This window comes from Uranotaenia lowii, chromosome 3 (genome assembly GCF_029784155.1).
Source record: "Uranotaenia lowii strain MFRU-FL chromosome 3, ASM2978415v1, whole genome shotgun sequence".
Classification (NCBI taxonomy): Eukaryota; Metazoa; Arthropoda; class Insecta; order Diptera; family Culicidae; genus Uranotaenia; species Uranotaenia lowii.
Genome location: NC_073693.1, coordinates 22,718,889 through 22,735,437, shown reverse-complemented (window position 1 = coordinate 22,735,437; position 16,549 = coordinate 22,718,889). Strand labels below are relative to the sequence as shown.

Genomic DNA, 16,549 nt, shown 5'->3' with positions numbered 1-16,549 from the left:
TGAGATAGTCTACAATAAAGAAGGTTATCGACTTTAATTTTTGGGCACCTCGTTCGCCATCTATAATGTATCTATGAACAACTCTTTTTTCCAAATCAAAGCTAGTTTTGACAAGTTCTCTGTTTCCTGAAGCTTGCTTGACTTACAAATTTACTCAAAATTTTAAATTTGGTCGAAATTATGACAAATTTAGCCGATTGTCCTCCTTCGGCACAAAAACAATATATTTGATTTTATCACTCCACCACAGTTTTCGCGTAAAATCACGATTCCAGGTCTTACCTATTGACCTATTGAAGTACCTATTGTCTACTTTGTATATTAAGCCATTCATCGCATTAATCCTTATGGAACACTGTCTGATTTGCAGCTTCCACAGATCGTCAGCCTCTTCAAGTAGTTGACATCAAATTTTGCAATTTTTTCTTCTTGTTCATCTTCGAAACATCCAGAGTTTCTTTTGCTGTCCATTACGAAATTTATTAGCGAGCACCTTAATCATCATTCCAATATACTGAAAAACTGATTTTTTTTTAAAATCAAGTATGTATAAAAATGATAATCTAAATTTAAAAAAATTCAAATTTGAGTTTAGAAAATCGGTTTATTAAGATATAAAAAACAACAAAGCAAAAAAAAGTTTGATGTCGTTTTGTTATTAAAATTTTTTTCTACCGGAAAATCAGGGATAGAGGTCAATGTTTTCATCGGACTCCCACATATTTATACACAGAGAAGCCAATGTGCCTGATATTTAAGAATTTGCCTGATTTTTCGAGGCTCAGCCTGACAACCTGATATGCCATTGGATTTCCCTGATTTTTGAAAATAAGCCTGATTTTGACCGATTTTTGCGAATGTGATGAATAATAAGTTGTAAGGAACTGCATTAGATACTATTGCCAAAATAAAAATTTGGATTGACGACCAAAAAAAAAGTCATTAATTTGAGCGGAACTTCCGTTACTTTGACATATCATGATTTAATTTTCACCAGTCCCTGATTTTTGGAAAAAAAAGTTGGTAACCTGGTTTATAAATTGTCAGAAAGATGTTATTCTTGACAATCCCAAACATCGGAGAACACTTAAATATTTCAAAGCTGTGAAATTATATACACAATGAATCTAATATTATCTAGAAATCAATAGGAAGAAGTAACTCAGAGATGTCCGTGTTGGATTCCTGGTCGAGGCGAATTTTTTTTTTTATCATTTACTATTCATGATTGCTTATTTTGATTGTTGCATTATACTAGGGCAGGGATGAGCAACGCGCGGCCCGCGGGCCGCATGCGGCCCTCGAGACATGTTTGTGCGGCCCGCAAACTTATCTCAAATTAAATTTATTTCGCGTTTTTTTTAAAGATAGATTATTGATTATCAATAGATATCAGTCTCTACTAAACCAAAAAAAAATGATAAATCAACAACTTAATCATAAATGCACGTCACTTGTGTTTGCAGTTGCATTTGTCCCATAATCATTAAGATTGTTGACTTTTTTAATGAAGGATTTTAGCTTTTTATTGAATTTTTTTAAGGCAGGGATGCAATATTATTCATTGGAAAAACGTTATATAGAAGAAAGTTAAGTCATTTTTTTGTTTCAAGTAAAGTTAAAATTGTAGGATGAAGTGAAATATTTTTTTTCTTGATTTAATGAAGGAAATAAGAAAAGTTTTTAAATAAAGACTGGGTGAATGATATTAGATTTCTTATAGACGTGACTCAGCAAAATTCTGATTTCTCGACAAAAACAAAAACTGTAATTTTGTAATCCAACCCAAAAAGTTTGTAATGATTTCTCAGGGGAACAGCATTTTTGGTGCCTATGTTTCAATAAGTGATTTCGAAAGATTTTGGCGTCCTGAATTCAAAACATTTCTCAGATTTTATCTATCGCTTCTAGTTTCGGTGATATGGCTTGTGAAAATTTTCAAGCTGATCAGTTTTGGGTAAAATCGACATACCACGTTTTCAAAAAAAAAAAAATGAGTTCTACAATTTATAGAAATAACAAAAAAATAATATTGAAACTTCTTCAGGCAGCATTGCAGAAATTAATTGAATATTAGAAATTAAAGATTTTGATTCATTCAACAGCTTTGTTGAAGACTGCGTTGACTGGGTTGATTTACGATCTTAAAAATATCAAACATTTAATTTAGTTTAATTTTTCTTTAAAATTTCGTCAAAGTTCCATATTTTTGCAGGTTGGGAAAAAATAACAAAAAGAAAACTTTCATAGCTCTTTCGAAAAATTAAAAACTACTCGCGGCCTTTGAGAAACTTCATCATTGAGTCAATGAGTTTTTGTAATTTTCAGTTTTGTCAAAAAGTACACAAATTGAATACCTTAATTTTTACATTTTTTGAAAGTTATCTCGAAACCCAGAGTTGACGAAAAAAATAACTGAATAAGTCAAAATCTGTTCTGAGATGCTTTGCCCCTTAAAAAAATGTGAATTTTGTTTGATTAAATTGAGTCATTTTTCTTCAAAACTAGCAAACCACATTACCAATTTTCACATTACATTTTCATGATGAAGCCTTAGAAATTAACCCCCAGAAATCTTAATTAAATTAAGAAATTAATAAAATCGGTGAAAAAAATTTAGGATCAAAAATTCAACTGTATTTGTTTATAATCTGGTTAAAAATCTGTAAAACAATGAATTTATCATGATTTTGAAACCTTGCTCAACATCTCAATACAATGATTTCATACGGAACTTCAAGTAAAAAAGTAACCGTTTGAATAAGTTTTGAACAAAATTTTTGAAAATGGGCACAGAAAAATTCGCTATGGTTAAACACTATGGAAATTTCGGTTCAAACAAAAAAGGATTTTTCTTAAAAAAGATTCAAATCTTTAATGTTGTTCAGATTTTGACTGGTTTTTGTTGATGTGGTATTGATTTTATTTTTTGAAATCGGCACTGCAGTCTATTTTCGAATTGATGATTATTTTATTTCATCCAACGTTTGGAGACTAGGTTGGTCTCATCCTCAGGGAAAAAATATAGTCATCTTTATGTGGCTTTTATGGGACGGTTCAAATCTTTTTACAAACTATAGAAAGACTCTCAAAAATTTTCGTTTTTAAAAAATAGAAGCCAATTTTTCGTGAAAAGGAATATTCGCTGAATATTTCAATTCAATTCAATTCGTTATAAATCGTTATAAAAAAACTTAAAGCCCTTCAAACCATTATTACTTTAATTTTATTTTCAATGCGGCCCGCCAAAAGAATTTCAAATTAAAAGTGGCCCGTTGCTTAAAAAGGTTGCTCACCCCTGTACTAGGGATACCACACGTACTCTATTAAGAATACATGTACTGTTTTTCGATCAAGAAATGAGCGTACTCTTCTATTTGCGAAATTTTGCGGAATGTACTCTTTTTTATTGAAAAGCATTTTGTCAGAGAAACGGACTTTAGTATTTCAAATTATGGATTTTGTGTTCTTATATGCCAAAGAATTTCTAAACAAATCCAACTCGTTGTGCATAAGAGCACAAAACATTAGTTTTGCCTCCTTTGTTGAGTTCTCCAAACGATGAATATGGAAGAGATAACGATTTTCGAACTAAACTGGAAGGCAAAATATGCAATTAGCGCCCAAACAGTAGACAATAGGCATCAATTTGCTAGAAAGATTCGTACAAAAATTTAAAGAAAGAATCAGAAACAATGTACAAAACAAAAGAAAACATACTCTATGTAAAAAGAATTATATTTAAATTCAATATTTGATCATTTTGGTGTTTATTTCTCAGAATAAAATAAAAAACTTGTTTTCCATCATATTTAGTAAAATACCTGTTTTCAACAAAATTTCAAGAGAATGGGCAAAATCTGAAATTTAAAGTTTTTAATAGGATAAAAGTATTTTAAGTAAAATTTGTGATTGTATGTAGATTACAAAACTTGCATCTAATTGGTGGTATTTGAATGGCTAAAACATCCTGATTTCTCCCGTTTCTCTACAATCTTTTGAAATGTGATTTCAATGTACTCTTTTTGGCGTTGCTGGATATGGTAACCCTACATTATACGGCTAGTAGCATCATCCTGCAAACAAAGCACCAAAGAAATAATGTATGAGTGTGTGTGTGAATCCTATGTATTCTACAAACACACATAAATCATTCTGTTGTTGCTTTGTTTGATGGATGATGCGACTAGTCTTATAATACAACAATCAAAAAATAATCAATCACGAAAAGTAAATGAAAAAAAATAGCCTCGAACAGGAATCGAATCCTGAGTCCTCGAGTTCTTACCACTAGGCCGACTAGTCAGATGAAACTAGTCAAGCCGTAGCTCTACAATTGAATTCGCTGTTAGATTCTACGGCAGAAAATGCTCATCGTGCCCCGATTAATGGTGCTTATATTACCCCCGGGGAGGTTCTCAATATGCCACTATAGTGATCGATTTTGAGCTTTAAACAAAATGCATTTTTAAACATTTCTATCTACTTTTTTAAGTTTCATCCAGATACCATAGACTCCTTAAGTGTATGAACACAAAACAGTGATGTAAGTCACATAATATAGCCGTTTTCTATCGCATCCAGGGTGTTACAGCGTTCCCCCTCTAGCAAACGCACCGGCTGTGGAAGTTTGCGACTAATCCTCCAGCATCCATTTTTCCACACACGGTTTCATCCTGATATGGAACATTCCTCTTAGCTTGGCACTGACAAAATACTGAAGTTGGTAAAAGTCGGGTTGCACTATTTTTACGACCCGATGTGGTCCTTCGTAAACGCAGAGAAACTTTTTGGCGATCGCACCCGTCTCGTAGAATACAGGATCAGCTCTTTTTAAAACCATATTATTATGATCAAAGACCATCTTTCTTTCCGGGGAATTGTTGTTGTATTTATCTGCCTTCCTTTCCAACAAAACTATCACAAGTTTCTCTTTTGAAATTGATCGTCAGTCCGGATGGACGAAGTTGTTTAAAGAGAGTGTGAAGGTGTTTTATATCGTCGTTAAAGTTGTCTGATCGAATCAAGAGTTCATCCAGATAAAACTTTTTGGTAACTACTAATACTTCTGGAACCAGAACCGTTGCGTGAAAGAACTCCCGACTGTTGCCGTGATACTGAACGGGAGCACATTGAAGACGCAAATTCTGTTGTCAAAAGAGGTCCCAGTGTTCTTTTTTAATGGGGATTTGCCAATATGAGCTAGTGATGTTAATTAGTGAATACACTCGTGAGCACTGCAGATTTCGGGGCACCTTCTGGATCTCAGGAAAATCATCTTTTGGGAACTCTGCTACCAAAGATCTATGGAGTACCATTTCGCCTAGTAGCGGTGACATGCCATCAATTCCATCTTGGAAACCAGGCTGCAGATCGTGATCAACACCATTTTCTGAGAAAACAGCTCTTATTGATATCGATTTTGAGTTTTTTGGTCCCAGGACAAACGATAATTTGACTTCTTCATCATTGATAGTCAAATCAACTTCTCTGGTTCTAAAATTCAATCTTGCATTAAGGAAGTGTAAAGTATCAATGCCGAGTATTATTGGATTACACAGCTCGTCTACCACGATTAGGGGAACATTAAAAGTATAACCACGAATTTCTAACGGAATTAATATTTGTGTGTAAACTGTTTTCTTTTTCTTACCACGAAGGCACGATCTCAAACCGCGCCGTTCGGGTGGCCACTACAATCGCAGATGACGATCAGGATTCGGAGTTGGACTCAGTGGCCAACATACGCCCCTTGAATTGTATTGTTTCGCACTGGCAATACTTCAAATCGTGCCCCCTGCGCTTTCAATTCCTCGTATAGCTAGCATCGATGCAACTCAACTCGCTACCACTATCAATCAATGACATTTTTTTCATATTGTCAATGGTAACCTCGATGACGGGGGATTTTCGGAATCTAACATTCGGTTTTTGATGGTCGTCGTCTTGTAGATGTTTTCTGATTCCCACGAATATATTGGCCACTGAGTCCAACTCCGAATCCTGATCGTCATCTGCGATAGTAGTGGCCACCCGAACGGCGCGGTTTGAGATTGTGCCTTCGACATTCTGGTTTGTTGGGTTTCTCCAGCCCCGCGGATTAGTCTGCGCATGCCCTACTTCGTTTCGAGATCTCCAAGCAGCATTATTTCGTTGAAAATTGTTGTTGTGGTAATCTTCGACCTGTAGCTGTGAGTAGGCTGATTTTATATCGGTGCAAGTAGCAAGTCTAGCAGCGACGTTTTTGGGAAAATGATTGCTAAGGTGCACAACCAATTCTATTTCAGAAAGGGAGGCACTCAAGTAACGCGCTTTAGTAACAAGTCCCAAAAAATAATCCGCTATTCCTGATGGAGTTTTGGATACGTATGTTCCAAACATAATTTCGTCTCGTACTGTTCTTTGAACTCTGAACCCCCAATACTGCTGGATAAATTGAGTGCAAAATTGTTCGTAATCGTGAAGAAGGTATCCAAATCCCCGAGCCCATGTTCTGGCTTCACCGTCGAGGCATGAAAGAGCAAGTTGTAGGGCACTACGGCGATCGATGTTATACGCTGTTGCGTACTGGCGAATTTCCTCAAGGAACTCATCAGGATGTTTTTCCTCTGAATTTCCGTTGAAAGAAGGTGTTGGAATATCAATACTTCTCGCTGAAATAATTGGAAAAGTTCAGAACTGTTCTTTGTTAATTGTTAATTGTTAAGGGTTCCGATGATGTTGGCGAGCATATCCATGACAGTTTGATCAGGCTGCTGAGTTGTTTTATTAAAGTCTCTAGCGGGCCCCGATGAAAGATTCGGTGGGACAGTATTCGTACTGCTTCGTGATGGTCCGGGTGCTACAAACGATGATATGCCGGACGTGAGATCGTGTATTGTCGCATTTTCTATATTGACTGGCGATGATTGCCTTCCTATTTGGTCCAACCCAGGAAATGAAGGTCGTGGAACCACCTTTGGTGCCGGCAGGCGCACACCTGTTCCTCCCCGGGAACCTGATACGAAGTTCCACATATTTCTGGAATTTTTCAAGACCAGTAGCTCCAACAGGTAGTGTTAGTTCGAAAGGAACGCTACTCACCTTCTCAAGGCTTTCACTATCCTTGTAATTATAATCAAGTATTAATAATATTTCAGCGTTTAAAATATTTAATAACAAGGTCGTAACCACGTGGAAATTTTTATTGTTCGCAACTTTATTGTTCACTGATCAGTTCTGTTTAATTGTTCAAAAACCACACTGAGCTGTGTTACACTCGATTTTTTAAGTAATAAATGGCTTTTATTGGGTTTTATCCCGGTTGAGCCCCCAGATGTAACGATTTTCACTTCAACTACCTATGTATTTAGATTTACTTTTTAATTTCCATAATTCTGAGTTAGTCTGTCGTAATTCACATTAAATTTTCAACATTAACTGCCCGTCCGTTTCACCTTATCTTTCGTCCTCGTCATCGAAAGAGCCGCATCCAGGGTGTTACAGGTTTTAGAAGGACAAAAGATGCCCATTGAACGAAACCACAATTATTTATCACAGCAAGCTTCAAAAAATTGGTCTTGTCTCGTCTGTCGCGTATATTTCTCGAGCTGCATTTCTCTGCTTCAAATTGTTTCCTTTGTGAGTTCGCAGCCATTCAATACGCGATACCAAATTATGCATGTTATTACTTGTACCAGCTTATACTTTCGGTGGTTGTATAAATTAACATAAAATCTAAATTTTTCAACAATTTTTTTTTTATATCTCAAAGTGAAAGAAGATGTCGGTTGCACGTACACAGTGAACTAAACTGCCAATTAAATTATGGCAATTTTAAATAAAAATTGTTCACGTTACGTGACTTTCTTGAATAATGGCCTCATACAAGGAATGGCCTCATTCCGATAACTACGAACTAAAGGGTAGAATCCTGACTTCAACAGACATGTTAAAAATCCAAGAACTATTCAAATTGAAATTTTTATAAGATCTTTCTCTATATGTTAAGTCCGGCTTATTGCAACTGCGTACTTACTCATCGGCCGGCCAAATGACGACGACGATGGCAACAACGCATTGTGATAATTGAAAAAACACGCGACGCTAACCGTAGCTACTACGTGCTTTCGCGTCTGGTAAACTTCTAGGGGGACGTATACCTTCCTACCTACAAACCATAATAATAATAATGATAAAAAAAATATATCCAGTTGCGTGCACTTGGCCGCCCATACAGGCTACCCAGTGAGCTAAGGTACTACGGATAGCCCCTTACTCTTGGTCTGGTATAGCCCGATAATTAAGCAAAAGACGCAGTCTGGCAGGTCTGGCTCGGTCGCTCTAATGATAATCGTGGTTCTCTGTTAAGTCTGACCTGGAACGGAACGTCTACTTAGAACAATTTCCTTCCCCCTTGTTTTTTTTATTGAACCGTTTAACCCACAATGTTGTTGGTTGCCTGCCGGTACCGGTTCATAAATCAAAGCAAAGATCAGACAGACAGGCAGGTGTGTAATGCAGATTCCGCGGTTCGATGCACCTGAAGGCCACACCACCACAACTGGCGACCGGGGGAGGATGATACCTAATCTGCATAAATGACGATTCTTTTTGTGTTACGACAAGACTTAGAAAGGCACACAGTGTCGAGTTTCTTTTTCTTTCATTATTTTATAATTGAAACGAGCGAAAAAAAAGTCGTAGGCGAGCTCACCCTTCCGATTGCACATTTAAGGTAACAGTATCCTCCTATTTTAATTATGGGCGAAGGTGTGTACCTAGTTGGTGCGACACTTATACAATTGATGCCAGGTCAAGGTTTATCGTTTGATCTAATTCCAGGCAAGCTCACGTACAATTATGTTGTTGATTTTTTTTTCTTTTTTTCGTTGGCCCCAGTTTGATCAAATCCCCGTCACTAGATGAAACTAGCTCTATTACACAACTCCAGGCATTGTTTGCAGATTGAAAACGTCCAACTAGGTGAACCAGAGGTACAAAATCACGAGCAGAAATGCATCTATCGGTCTTCTTGAAGCGCGCCGTCGGGCAAATCGTATATATAAACAAAGCCAGAGGGCTGAGGGCTAACGACGGACGGGTGAATCACTGGTTCCAGCTAACTACCTACTAGAGGCAACGAAATTCCCATAACCACACACCAGCGTGTGATTTGAGGTTTGACCATTCAGCAGTTAACGTTTTCGCGAGTTCATCACTGTATAGCTCATTTTGCATGATCATCACCAGGCACTTCACCAACGCCCTTGTCGTCGCATCGCAAATGAGACGACAACAACGCCATAATGCGAGCTTTAAACACGTCTGTGTAGATTTCGTAACTACATATTTTCTTCTTCCCTTCTCATTAAAAAATAAACACAAAACTACCTCTAGGTACTGAGGTATTACTTGGCAGAAAGATAGCATTGCACCTGTTTCTTCGTTACGTTCGGGCGAACGACAGTTGAGGTTCCCACGCGGGTGGGCTCTTTCTATTGTTGATCGAAATCAAAAGTGTTTTCCCCACCGGTTCGGTTTGGGTTCAATTCATCATCATTACTACACAGGGCCCCTGAATAGGTCACGAGCGCTGTAGGTTTAGCAAAATTCCCCGCATCTGTTGTTGCTACTTTTCTTCATAAATGATTGGGAGAACCCTATTTGAGACGCCGAGTGTTTGTCACCTTCTCAGCAACTGCGGCAAGTTTTGTATTTCCACCTAGAAATACTAACGTTCATTTCAATAATCCCACAGGCGGTTGTCCCCAGACCAGACCATAAAAAAATCCCCCAACCTCGACGTTCAAACCCCTTCGCTGTTGCTGATCAAGCCCGATAAGCGGTTGAACGACACACGTCCAGTTTATCCAGAAAGATTTGCATATTTTCTTCCTCGAGCTTCATTTCGTATAGTGGTAATGGGATACAACAAATTTATTGAGCAACATTTCTTTCTCTTCCAGTTTTATGCTTTGGTTTTGAGGCTTACATTCTCGGGACCCGCGAGGGGGGCTTTCGATGAGCCCAGCTAGCAGTGGTTGTGCGACTTCTTGTGGCTTGGGGCAGCTCAGCTCTCACCAATTCTTCGTTATACAGATGTATTTTTGGAGTTTTCAATAATATGCATTACTACGGCGCTCTGTCGTTTGTTTGCTCCTCTTCATCGAAGGTTTTTTGGCCAAGATCTGCTCATCACACACTCACTGACACCTTTCGCTCCGTGTGGCATATTGAAAATCACGGCCCCCTCCTTTCACGTCACAGCACTACCCCCAGGGCACCTTAATGTGGATACCTAATGGATTGCAAGATACCTAGCCTTAATCCACGTCCACCACGCCCCAACCCGAGTACTCGAACTCACACTCCCCACGCTGCCACCAATCCCTTCTTCACTTTGCGGAATACCGCAATCTCACAGGTATGTATCTCTTCCTGCTGCCTCCAGGTGCGCTTCACAGCGATTCGAAAAACTTCGCCATTTTCGACAATTTGAATCTACCTATGTATCCCGTTCCAAACACAGTTGGGCGTACGTAATCACATCATGGGGTGGCCAAACTAGTTCACACCAAACCCGAAAGTGGCCCACTCGTCGAATTCTTCACCAGGAGGAGGCAATAGCACAATTTGTTGACCTTAGCACAAATAATAAAGGCCTACCAGCCAACTATGCCATACGCATATCGGGGTTGAACAAAAAACACTCAACAAAACGAAGGCGGCGGGGAAGACGGCACAAAATAATACACAACAGGACCGATTGATATGGGAGCATCGAGCACAGGAAAGCGCAGTAACTATAGGGATTGATTGCGTGCGTGCAATGCGGAGAACTGTTCTGTTGGGGCGACACTTCGATGCGAAGGAATTCGAAAACGCGACGTCGTGAACGTGCTACGGTTGCATCAACACTGATACCGACGACGACGACGGACGGACGAACCCATTCATTGATGACCCAACAGCACCACACCACACACATTGTTGTAACGGTGTTTTTTGGATCGGCAGCTTTGCCAGTTTCTTCAGTGTCTGGAATGATTAGAGAAAATAAGATTGATTGAATTAGGGATTTCAACAGTAGAAACGAGTTCTTTCAGGAAAATTCACCTGAAAAAATGATATTTTTTATTACAATACAAGTTGACAAAGGCAGTGAACTCTGTATAAACACCAGAAAAACCACAAGCTTAAAACATTTTTTTCCTTTACATCTTAAAAATCCGCACATTTGGCCACCCTGTAGACAGGTAGCCGATCCACCCAACCACCCCACCCAACCATCAACCAACCACCCATCGAGCCTGTAGTAAAGAAACCATCCAGCCAGGTATTTCTCGAACACAATCATACCGAACACCGATGGCAATGAACACGCACACGCCCACACCGCGGACGCCGATGATCAGTTTTCGGGAGGGATAGATAGACCGCAGAAAAATCTACAATGGGTCGATCGCAGTAGGGTTAAAAATTAATCCAAGTGCACTTACGAACAAAAACGAATAGAGTAAAAAATCATCAAAATGATAAAAAGGCAAAAATAACAAAAATTTAACTATATTCAAACTACAAAACATCGAGAAATTGCGAGAATGACGAAAATATTACAAAAATGAATAATATAACCAAAATGACAAAAATTACAAAAATGACAAACATCATAAAAATGAAAAAAAGATATAACTTACAAAGACAAAGAAATATAAAGAAATTGCAAAAATAAACCAAAAAAGGCGAGAATACTCAAAATCACAAAAATAATAAGAAATGCCAATCCAAAACCATCCAAACAGAAAATATTTAGAAAAATAACAATAAGCACAAAAATTTTGAAAATAAGCGAAACAATAAAAATCAAAAATAATAATGATTCAAAAAGTTGATGTCAAATTTTTAATCACTTTCTTTTCCAATACATCTCAAAACTGTTCTACTTTCAATGGACATTTTTTTTAATGGAATGCGAAAAATGATGTACGCTTTTCAAAATAACCAACTCAACTTGCGGATGTTTGATGTCAGGGCTGAAAAACAAAAAAAAATTAAAAAAAAATCGTTCAAATGTCAAATTGATTTGAGAAAACACTGACCAGTGAGTGAGTAACAATTTTTGTTTCTTAAAAATATCATTGTAAGAACTGTTTTAAAACTTTGAAAAGTTTTTCACTGAACAGGTTTGCAAATTTCATCAAAATGACAAAAATGTCAAAAATGACTAAAATGACCCAAATGACTAAAATACTAAAATGACCAAAATGACAAAAATGACCAAAAGATCAAAATGACCAAAATGACTTCAATTACCAAGAGGACTAAAACGACCAAAATGATTAAAATGACCAAATGACTAAAATGATCAAAATGACAAAAATGACCAAAATGACGAAAAAGACCAAAATGACAAAAATGACCAAAATGACTAAAGTGACTAAAATGACCAAAATAACTAAAATGACCAAAATGACTCAAATTACCAAAAAAACTAAAACGACCAAAATGATTAAAATGACCTAAATGACTAAAATGACCAAAATGACTTAAATTACCAAGAGGACTAAAACGACAAAAATTATTAAAATGACCAAAATGACTAAAATTATCAAAATTACCAAAACGACTAAAATAACGAAAATGACTAGTATGACAAAAATGACCGAAATAACGAGAATTACCAAAATGACCAAAATGATCAAAATGACCAAAATGACCAAAATGATGAAAAAGACCAAAAGAGGAAGAATGACCAAATTGACCAATACAACTTAAATGACCAAAATGGTCAAAATGACTAAAATAACCAAAATGTCCAAATTGACTGAAATGACTTAAATTACTAAAATGATCAAAATGATCAAAATGACCAAAATGATCAAAATGACCAAAATAGCCAAAATGATCAAAATGACCAAAATGACTGAAAGATCAAAATGATCATAATGACCAAAATGACAAAAATGATCAGAATGACCAAAATGACTGAAATGACCAAAATTACTAAAATGACCAAAATGACTTAAATGGTCAAAATGACTATAATGACCAAAATGACTGAAATGGCTAAAATTACTAAAATGACCAAAATAACCAAAATGGCCAAAATGACCAAAATGGCCAAAATGATCAAAATGACCCAAATGATCAAAATGGCCAAAATAGCCAAAATGACCAAAATGACAAAAATTATCCAAATGACTAAAATAACCAATATGACCAAAAAGACAAAAATGACCAAAATTATCAAAATGACAAAAATGGCTTAAATAGTCCAAATGACTATAATAACCAAAATGACCAAAATCACCAAAATGACTAAAATTACTAAAAAGACCAAAATAACCAAAATGGCCAAAATGAGCAATACGACCAAAATGACTAAAATGACTAAAATTATCAAAATGACCAAAATGACAAAAATGATCAGAATGATCAAAATGACCAAAATGATCAAAATGACCAAAATGACCAAAATGATCAAAATGACCAAAATGACTGAAATGAATAAAATTACTAAAATGTCCAAAATGACCAAAATGGCCAAAATGACCAAAATGACAAAAAAAGACCAAATCACAAAAATTACTAAAATGACCAGAATGACCACCATTTTTTTTGTTTATTTGTGACACTTTACCAACGCTTTGGCATTCGTGTCAAGAATAACCCCAATGATTTAAATGACCAATATGACAAAAATGATCAAAATGACAAAAATGTCTAAAATGACTAAAATGACCAAAATGATCCAAATGACAAAAATGACCATAATGACTTAAATGATCAAAATGATCAAAATGGTCAAAATGATCATAATGACCTAAATGACAAAAATGATCAGAATGATTAAAATGACCAAAATGATCAAAATGACCAGAATGACTGAAATGACTAAAATGACCAAAATGATCGAAATGTCAAAATGAATTGAATCATCAAAATGACCAAAATGATATTTAGATCAAATGACTCAAATGACGAAAACGACCAAAATTACTAAAATTACCAAAATCACCAAAACAACCAAAATGATCGCAATACCAAAATGACCAAAATGACTGAAATTACCTTAATGACTGAAATGACCAAAATGATCAAAATGACCAAAATAACCAATTTGATCAAAATGACCAAAATGATCAAAATGACCAAAATGACTAAAATGATCAGAATGATCATAATAATGCCCAAAAATGGCAGAAATGACCAGAATGATCAAAATTACCAAAATGATCAAAATGACAAAAATGACCAAAATGATCAAAATGACCAAAATGTCTGAAATGACTAAAATTACTAAAATGACCAAAATGACCAAAATGGCCAAAATGACCAAAATGACCAAAATGATCAAAATGACCAAAATGACCATAATGACTTAAATGATCAAAATGGTCAAAATGATCACAATGACCAAAACGACAAAAATGACCAAAATCACCAAAACAACCAAAATTATCGAAATACCAAAATGACCAAAATGACTAAAATGGCATTAATGACTAAAATGACGAAAACGAACAAAAATGACCAAAATGACCAAAATCACCAAAATGACCGAAATGACCAAAATTACCGAAATGACTGAAATGATCAAAATTACCAAAATGACCAAAATAATAAAAGTAACGAAAATGATCAAAATGACAAAAAAGACCAAATCACCTAAATGACCAAAATGACCAGAAAGACCAAAATGATTTAAATGACCAATATGACAAAAATGATCAAAATCACCAAAATGACGAAAATGACTAAAATGACCTAAATTACCAAAATGATCAAAATCACCAAAATGATAAAAAATGACTAAAATCACCAAAATGACCAAATGACCAAAATGATCAAAATTACCAAAATGGCCAAAATGATCAAAATCACCTAAAAGACCAAAATTACCAAAATGATCAAAATAACTAAAATGATCAAAATGACTAAAATGACCAAAATGATCGAAATGCCAAAATGAATTAAATGACCAAAATGATTTAAATGACTCAAATGACGACAACGACCAAAATGACTAAAACGACCAAAATCACCAAAACGACCAAAATGATCGCAATACCAAAATGATCAAAATGACCTTAATGACAAAAATGACTAAAGTGACCAAATGACGAAAATGACCCAAATGATGAAAACGACCAAAATGACTAAAATGACCAAAATCACCAAAACGACCAAAATGTCCAAAGTGACCAAAATTAGCAAAATGACCCTCATGGCTGAAATGATCAAATTGACCAAAACGATAAAAATGACCGTAATGATCCAAATAACCAAATCGACAAAAATTAACAAAATGACCCAAAGACCAAAATTAACAAAATTAAGTTCATGACTTTAAATATATTTGTCCTGTCTGTGAAGTTTCCTGAGCAAAATAAAAAAATCTATCATATTTATTGAATGTGATAGTGAAATTTCAGTTTTTACAACTTCTTTATTTCAAACAATTCATACCTTTAAGTTTGAGGGAGCCGAACTCTTGTTTTGGTATGTTGAAACTGTTTACTTTAGCCTATTGAGCACTTATAAAAGATTTAAAAAGATAGAAAGAAAAACATAGAAAATAATCGCCCAAATGTTTGCGAGCCAGATTTTCAAAACTAGTTCATCGTACTTGCTAACACTAAATCTTTTTCCCTGTGGTCGGAACGATTTTGTCCTGTATTTTCAACAGTGCATGGAAAATTACAAAACGATCTCAGGACAGCTCAGGAAAACAATTGTAAACTTACCTGTATGATCGAAAACGGGTTTCTCCTGTGGTTGCAGGGAGTTTCGAGTTTTTTTTTTCCTGTAGGCTGCTTCGATATATTATTGGAAATAAAAGATTTATTTTGCATAAAACCAGTACAAATCTTCACTTTTCGAAAGTGCATTTATTAACTGAATGAGATAGTTTATAATTATAACTGTCTGCTGGTCCTGGTGTTTGTGATAATTTTCCCAATATTTCACATGAAAAAAAAAACAATTATATGTTAATTAGTATGCAAATTAAAGGAAAAACAAGAATGACAAAAAGGTTAAAAAAGGTCAAAACAGATACAAAACACATAAAGAAAGATTGAAAAGACAGTAGGTACGAAAAAAAGACAAAAATCACAATAATTTCGATTTATTTATATTTTGATGATTCTTGCACGACGTTTACTTTAAGGTTTATTCAATAATACTTGAACCTTTTCATTAATCATCGATTGTTGTATTGTTTTTTTTTTTTTTAAATAATAGAAGTATATTTTAGGCCAATAATTAATGTATTGTTTTTAATTTCTACAATTTTCGCTTTTTTCAATTCATTGGAATAATTACATAAACGACGTCGACACGCGCTAATGTTTTGTGAGTTCCACAACGATGGCGCCTCGATGCGTCGCGATGCATGACAGATTATTTTCCAACCCTTCAGATGAGTGACTATCATCAAAACATGAAAAAGGAGGCCCATGAACTACGCCTTCTAATACCGTATTTGTTTTCACCACCCGAAAGTGTTGCACCTTCCAAGCTGAAAACGAGCATGAATCGAGTTTTGCACCCACACTGACCGAAA

At 35.6% G+C, this 16,549-nt stretch overlaps 1 protein-coding gene across 1 annotated transcript in view; it reads right to left on the bottom strand.

The window, feature by feature from the left end:
* LOC129754920 (uncharacterized) overlaps positions 1-10,923 on the bottom strand; it is a 30,246-nt gene extending 19,323 nt beyond the window's left edge. The window contains exon 1 of the mRNA XM_055751188.1: positions 9,974-10,923. The gene's annotated coding sequence lies outside the window, so the exon portion shown is untranslated. The remainder of the gene's footprint in view (positions 1-9,973) is intronic.
* Between the last annotated feature and the right edge of the window lie 5,626 nt (positions 10,924-16,549).